Source organism: Equus asinus, chromosome 20 (assembly GCF_041296235.1).
Source record: "Equus asinus isolate D_3611 breed Donkey chromosome 20, EquAss-T2T_v2, whole genome shotgun sequence".
Classification (NCBI taxonomy): domain Eukaryota; kingdom Metazoa; phylum Chordata; class Mammalia; order Perissodactyla; family Equidae; genus Equus; species Equus asinus.
In genome coordinates, this window is record NC_091809.1 from 12,692,231 (window position 1) to 12,700,044 (window position 7,814).

The window sequence follows — 7,814 nt, forward strand, 5'->3', positions numbered from 1 at the left end:
GAGGCAGAGATGGGATGACGTGTCTATAAGCCAAGGAACGCCGAAGATGCCAGCGGCCCCCAGAGCCGGGACAGCATGCGACAGCCGCCGGAGAGGGGCAGCGAAGGTCAGAAAGGAGGAAACAGGAGACTCAACTCTGAGCGCGGTGCTGCGAAACGCGGGCCCGGAGGAACAGGGAGCCGGCGGGCGGGGAGGTGGGGCCGGTGACTGCCCAGGAGAGGGACACGCAGGCCTGCAGAAAGGATCGGCGTGTCGTTGCCTCAAAGGTGACATGCAAGGACGCAGGACGGGGGTCGGGTTGAGGGCCACCAGGGACGAAGTTGAGAAGGGGCTGTTCGCTGGGGCGGCCGTGATGGGACCACAGACCCCAGGGCTTAAACTACACGGATTTTTTCTCCCAGTTCTGGAAACCGGAAGTCCCAGATCAGGGTGTCTCAGGGCTGTGCTCCCTCCAGAGGCTCCAGGGGAGGGTCCTTCCTGCCTCTCCCAGCTTCTGGGGGTCCCAGGCGTCCCTGGGCTTGTGGCCGCGTCCCTCCGGTCTCTGCCTCCGTCCTCACACGCCTTCTCTCTCTGTGTCTACCTCTGCTTGCTGTCGTCTCTCAAGAGGACGCCATCACTGGATTTGGGGCCCACCCTAATCCAGGATGATCTCTTTTCAAGATCCTTGATTACATCAGCAAAGACCCTGGTTCCAAGTAAGGTCACCGGTTCTGGGACATGGACACGTCGCTGGGGGCCACTGCTCAGCCCCTGCGGGGGGGGACCATGGGCCTCGGAGTGGGAGGGAAAGCAGAAGGCAGCCCAGGGCAGGAGCGGCCGCTGGCCAGGCCCTGCCAAGCCTGCACCAAGGGGTGTGACCGTGGGGGACGGCATCCCTGGGCTGGGATGAGAGCTGTGTTCATGGTGCAATGGTTGCAGGGGGACCTCAGGTGAGGATATGGGGAGGGGACTTGGGGGCCCCTGGGGAGGTTCCCTGTAGGGGACAGTGTGGGCTGAGAGGACTCAGTGGGACCAGAAGGGAGGCACTGACCTCGGCCAGGAGCAGGGACAGCTCACCTCTAGTGAGAGGAAGCCGGTGGACGAGGAGGGCCCTGCCACAAGTCATTTGTGACTACTTGTCTGTTTCCTGTGAGCCTGGCTTTAGCTCCGGGTCTGTCCCCCTCGGCGCTGGGGTCATTGGGGCCGGGTCATCTCTGGGGGGCCGTCCTGGGTGCTGTGGGGGGTTGAGCAACATCCCTGGCCCCACCCGCTCGATGCCAGGAGCACCCTCAGTTGTGACAACCACAGATGTCCCCACACATCACCCAGTGTCCCCGGGGGGCAGGTTCACCCCGGGTGAGACCCCCCTGCCTTACCTGCGAGATCTGACCTGGCAAAATCGTCGTTTGTGGAAATGATAGAGCAGCAACTGAATTAGAAAAATGAACACAGGGTTTGGTTTTGTTTAAGTCTGATCGAGGGCTGGAGTACTCGTTACACAGAAAAGCATCGATCCTGATGGAAGTCATTTCCGGAAGCAGGCACGTGAAGGCAACTGGCAGCGATTTCACCTCACTGTGGAGAGAATTAGTGATCGATCAGGATGACGTCTGATTGATGGGGTTTACCCCGGACCTCCTTTCTCGCAGGAAGCTCGTGAGCATGGGAAGGAAAATTCACTCGTAGATGCCCTGCCTCCAGCAGTGCAGACGCAGAGACCCCCCCCACCAGGGCCGGGGCCGGGGCAGGGGGCGGGGGGGAAGGCCACGACGTGAGTGATGGGTGTGGACCAGGCTCCGGGGCGGCCGCCACGGAGACCCACAGGCTGGGGGCTCACATCCTGGAGCCACACGTGTGAGGTGAGTGTGTCCGCAGCGCCGTGTTCCCTCTGACGGCTCTAGGGGAGGGTCCTTCCTGCCTCCCCGAGTGAAACACTAATATTTAGGATTTGAGACAGAAAACTTTAAAACATTTGATAATGTCATTTTTTAAAAATTCATTACATTTTGGGGCTGGCCTGGTGGCACAGTGGTTAAGTTCGCTCGCTCTGCTTCAGTGGCCCAGGGTTTGCCGGTTTGGATCCCCTGTGGATGCACTGCTCGTCAAGCCATGCCATGGCAGGCATCCCACATAAAATAGAGGAAGGTTGGCACAGATGTTAGCTCACGGCCAATCTTCCTCACCAAAAAAAAAAAAAAAAAGTTACATTTTAACATTAAAAAATCTTTGTTTTTTTTTCAAAAAAGGGATGAGTGGCATTGTTCTCATTTAGCAAATCTGTTTAACATCTGGCTTCATGGGAGACAGCTGGATTCTCCTGTCAGCTGCTGCATTCACTCCGCTGCAACATGATGCTTTGATCCCAAGACCAAGGTCCAGGGCAAAAGGTTTCTCTGGGAGGCGGGAGGGCAGAGGCCAGGAGGGGGGCAGTGATGAGCCTCCCACAGCTGCGGCTGTCGGGGCTCAGTCCCTTGGGACCCCCTGGGAGGGACTGAGGCTCTGTCTCAGCTTGTCCGTCCACAGCTGGGGAGCTGGGGCATTTATCCTACAACTCTTGGCAACCCGGCTTGGGGCTGGGGGCCCTGACCCTGCCCTCAGGTGGCGGGGCGGGGGGGCACTGGTTTGTATGCATGTCCGTGTGCACCTGTAGGTGCCTGTGTGTTCGAGGTGCATACATGTGTGTTTGTGCTTTGCTATGAGTTGAATTATGACCCCCACCATTCCTATGGTGAAGTCCTAGACCCCAGCCCCTCCGAATGTGACCTTATTTGGAAATAGGGTCTTGACAGGAGTAATTATTTAAAGTGAGGCCATGCTGGAGCAGGGTAGCCCTAATGCAATAAGACTGGTGTCCTTATAAAAAGAGGACATTTGGGGGCCGGCCCGGTGGCACAGCGGTAAAGTGCACACGTTCCACTGTGGCAGCCTGGGGTTCGCTGGTTCGGATCCCGGGTGCGGACATGGCACCATTTGGCAAGCCATGCTGTGGCAGGCATCCCACATATAAAGTAAAGGAAGATGGGCACGGATGTGAGCTCAGGGCCAGTCTTCCTCAGCAAAAAGAGGAGGATTGGCGGCAGATGTTAGCTCAGGGCTAATCTTCCTCAAAAAAAAAAAGAAAAAAGAGGACATTTGGACACAGACACACACACAGAGGGAGGACGCCACATGAAGATGGAGGCGGAGACGGGGAGGCGGGACGCCAAGGACGGCCAGCGGCCCCAGAAGCTGGGAGAGATGTGGGGCAGACTCATTTTCAGAAGGACCCAGCCCTGTCGACACCCAGATCCCGGACTCCCAGCCTCCAGATCTGGGAGACGATGAACGGCTGTTGTTGGAGCTGTCCCGTGTGTGGTACTTTGTTGCGACCACCCGGGGAAACTCACACAGATGGGTTGTCTTGTCGCCCGGTCAGTCATTACCTCTGCTCCTAGGACTCCAAGGACCACCACCGACTCCTTCCCCCACGACCCAGAATCTCTCCCCTCAGCCTGGTGGCTTCCGCTCCCCCGTCACGTCAGCCAGGCACCTCGCCTCAGCCCCAGAAACAAACTCCGACGTTTCAACGGCGGCCAGGCGGCCAGGAATGCTCTGGAATTTATTTCTCAGAGTCAATTTATTAATGGGAACTTAGATGCCCATGAAATTGATGGGTGACTGGGGACCCTGAATCAGACCCCGACCAGGAACGAAGGTGGCCGGGAGGACCAAGAGATGGGAGGTGGAACATTCTAGCAAAGAGAGAGGGCGGGAGGGCAGGACCCTTGGCCTGGCCCTGGCGTGAGCCGCTGTGAGCTGGCTCCTCTTTCCATCTCACCCTTCAGATCCCACATCCCAAAGGGGACAGTTCAGTGGCTGTGTTAGTCTCCTGGGACCCCCGTGACACAGAACCACAAATGGGATTGCTGAAAACAACTTATTTCCTCCCAGTTCTGGAGGCCGGAAGTACGAAATCAAGGGGTCGGCGGAGTTGGATCCTTCTGAGGGAGAGGCTGTCCCGGGTCCCTCCCAGCTTCCGGTGGCTCCGGCGATCCTCCGCGACCCTTGTCTTGGAGAAGCATCCCTCCCATCTGTCTGTCTTCGCATGGCCGTCTCCCTGTGTGTCTGTGTCCAAACTTCCCTCATCTTGTAAGGACACCAGCCATTGGCTGAGGGCCACCCCTCTCCGGGATGACCTCATTCTAACTTAATTACATCTGCAAAGACGCTACTTCCAAATGAGGTTCCATTCACAGGAATGGGGGCCAGGACTTCAGCATATCTTTTTGGGGACCACGATTCAACCCATAACAGTGGCCAAATCTGGGTCTGTATCTGTAGGAGTCTCTGGGGGCTGCTGTGACAAAGGACTGCAAGCTGGGCAGCTCCAGGCAACAATTTATCCTCTGACGTTCTGGAGGCCAGACATCCAAGGTCACAGTGTGGCAGGGCCACGTTCCCTCCGGAGGTTCCGGGGGAGGGTCCTTCCTGCCTCTTCCAGCTTCTGGGGGCTCCAGGCGTCCTTGGCTTGTGGCCACATCACCCCAGCTTCTGCCTCTGCCGTCATGTGGCCGTCTTCTCTGTCTCTGTGTCTTCTTACTTTTTTTATATTTTTTATTTTTTGAGGAAGATTAGCCCTGAGCTAACTACTGCCAGTCCTCCTCCTTTTGCTGAGGAAGCCCGGCCCCGAGCCAACAGCCGTGCCCATCCTCCTCCACCCCATATGTGGGATGCCTGCCACAGCATGGCGTGCCAAGCGGTGCCATGTCCACACCCGGGATCCGAACTGGCAAACCCTGGGCCGCTGAGAAGCGGAACATGCAAACTTAACCGCTGCGCGACTGGGCCAGCCCCTGTCTTCTTCTTATAAGGACACCAGTCACTGGGTTTAGGGCCCACCCTACTCCAATGTGACCTCATCTGAACCTAACTAATCACATCTGCAAAGATCCTATTTCCAAATGAGGCCAAATTCCGAGGTCCCAGGTGGACGTGAATTTTTGTGGGGACACTATTTGACCCTCTCCCTTGCCCAGGCCTTGGCCTCCTGGGAGCAGGGTGAAGCAGCAGCTCTTTGTCATGGCTCCTTGGTGACAGATAGGACCCTGCATGCCCCACGCTCAGGGGACAAAGCCATCCTGGTTTGCAGGGATTTCCGTGGTTTTAGCACTGAAAGTCCCAGGTCCCAGGAAACCTGGGGAAACTGGGAAGCTTGGTCATCCTATGCTGTGGGAAGGGATGCCTGAGAAGGCACACAACGCCAGGACACTAGCTAGGTCACATTTCACATGGTGGTACCCTGGCTGCCTCCTGCTTAGTTATCCCAGAGAAGAATCTGATTGGCTCACTCTGGGCCAATCAGAGAAGGCCGGGAGGTCACATGGTACAGACCTGGTTGCTGGGGGCTGTTCTCTAGGATGGGGAGCCCCCTGAGGGGGAGAGTTCACCCCAGGAGCTTCTGCACCCTCGAGGCCTGTTTCTTCATGGCTGCCCTTCACCACCTCTCTCATGAGCCTTCCGGCCTCAGTTTCCCCTCCGTAGCACACAACATCCAAAGAGAGAGAACTTTGACTTGTTCCAATCACTCATGAGCATATGGCGCCAGGCCTCGCCTTCGGTTGAGCGCCCTCTTCTGCTGCAGCCACTGTGGCTGAGGTGGGGGTGCCGGGCCCACCCTCACAACAGTGGGGGCTGGCACTACCCCCCCCGGGGCAGGGCAGCAGCATTGGAGGTTCGAAGCCAGGGGACAGCGGGCAAGTCCATTCACCTCTCTGAACCTCCGTTTCCACGTCTCGAAAATGAGGATGTGCACATCCACGTCCTTGCTCCCTGGGGGAAGAGGCCTGGCTGCGGGGAGTGCTGATTCAATGTGACAAAAGTGAACTGGGCCACCTGCTTTGCCTGTGGGCTGGCGCCGGACAGCAGGACGCAGCCCTGAGCCTGTCCTGGGGTCCCTCCAAGGAGGGGGACGCAGACGGACCTGCCTCTTATCAGGATAAAGGAACGCAAGGGGTGCTTCCTGCCCGTCTTGTCCCCCGACCCCACAGCTGTCTGGGTTTTATTGGGAGGCGGGATATTGTTTGACTTTCTCGGGGTGGGGGTGGGGGGGGCGGCGTGTGGGCCATGAAGAGACCAGCTCACCCTCCTTACAATGTTCTTATTATTTTATGGAGAGCCCCCAAAGCTCCGTTCCTACCCTAGCTTTCCCAAATGGCGACTGCAAGATCAAAGCCAAAAAGGAAGCAGGAACGTGTGGACCACATTTGAAGTGCGTTAGAAATGAGGAAGCACAAAAGGCCGTTTGCTTTTTCAGATTCCAGTGATTAGAGAGAAATATGTTCGTTTGAGGCAGAAGGTCCTTTGCTGGCAGTTCTTTATTCATTATCTCATGGGATCCCAGGATATACCCAAACGGGCTATCGTGAGCCCTAACTTACAGATGAAGACGCAGGGGACCAGAGAGGGTCAGTGACCTACCCATAGTCACACAGCTTCTCACTGGCACAATCTCAGCCTTGGCCTCACTTTCTGCATGCTTTCAGCTGCACAAGCCTGCCTTTATAGGGGCAAGGCTGGAGCTCAGGTTTAAGGCTCAAATACCCCTGGAGGAGAGGCCACCATGCCCCCTGACCCCTGACCTCTGGGAGCTGAGCGCCTGAGGGCAGATTTTCCTGAACATCAAGAGTGGGAGAGAAGAGACAGGGCTGGGAATTTTGAGAAAATAAAAACACTCGAGTTTCCGGAATCTGGGAGGACCATGGAGTTTGTTCCTTCCTTCCTTCTTTCGCTTGTTCATTCGCCACACAGGGTGACCACCCGCAGACTGAGTGCCTACTGTGCGCAAAGGCACAGCAGCGAGCAAAGCAGACGCAGCCCCTGGCCTGGCGTGGCCGGTTTTAAACAGCCCACTCCTTTATGGTAAGGCTCGGGTTGGAAAAGATCAGGAGGCAGTGAGGAAGGACAACAGGAGGCGTGGGGGGGACTTGGGCTCCCTGGAGGCGGTGACATTGCAAGTGGGCCCCGCAACCGGTGCCATCCTGCCGTCCCACTCCAGCTGCATGCTCCTCTCCCCTTTTTCTTAGCATCCCATCCGACTGCGAGACAGCAGGACAATAACCACAGACCCCCGATCTCCCTCCCGTCTGATCCCATCCAGCTTTTAGCCTTTAGGGTCCGGCCCCGGGTCACTCTGCCCGACGCCACCTTAGAACACCTGAAAGCATCGTGTCCACTGCTTTACTGTCCTGACTCCCCCAGAAGCGAGGCCAGCGGTCCAGCTCCCCGCGGCTCGACTCCCTGCGCCATCGGCAGGCACTTAATTAAATACCCGAGTGGACAGGGCTCCTCCCACGTGAAGATGCCTCCAGGACCGCGGGGGGCGTGCGGGGGGCCCTGCGCATCACCCCCTCCCCAAGCTCCCTCCCGGGCGGCGGTGGACTGACGTCGCGTGAGCCAGCACGCTGCAGACTCGTGGAGGCCCGGGCCCGGCGCAAGGCCGGACAGCACAGCGGACCAGCCGCCTCGGGTGACCCCGTCGGACTTGGGCCGTGCTGACCCCGCCTCCGCTCCCGCTTACGTCACCACGTGTTAGGACATTGCCCGCCCGCCCCGCTGGAGTCCGCTCCCCGCCCGGCCCCACCCAGCCCGCCCCGGAAGTCGGCCTGTCCCCGCGCTGACCACGCCCCGCGGCGCCGCCCGGCCGTGACGTCAGGTGGCGAGACCGTGACGCCACAGAAGCGCGGCCGGGCAGCGCCGGGGCGACCGGCCACGCGTCGCCATGGCAACGACGGGCGGGCCCGGGCGAGCGGCGGGAGCCCCGCCCCTCCGGGAAGGTGGACGCGACCCCGCGACTTCCC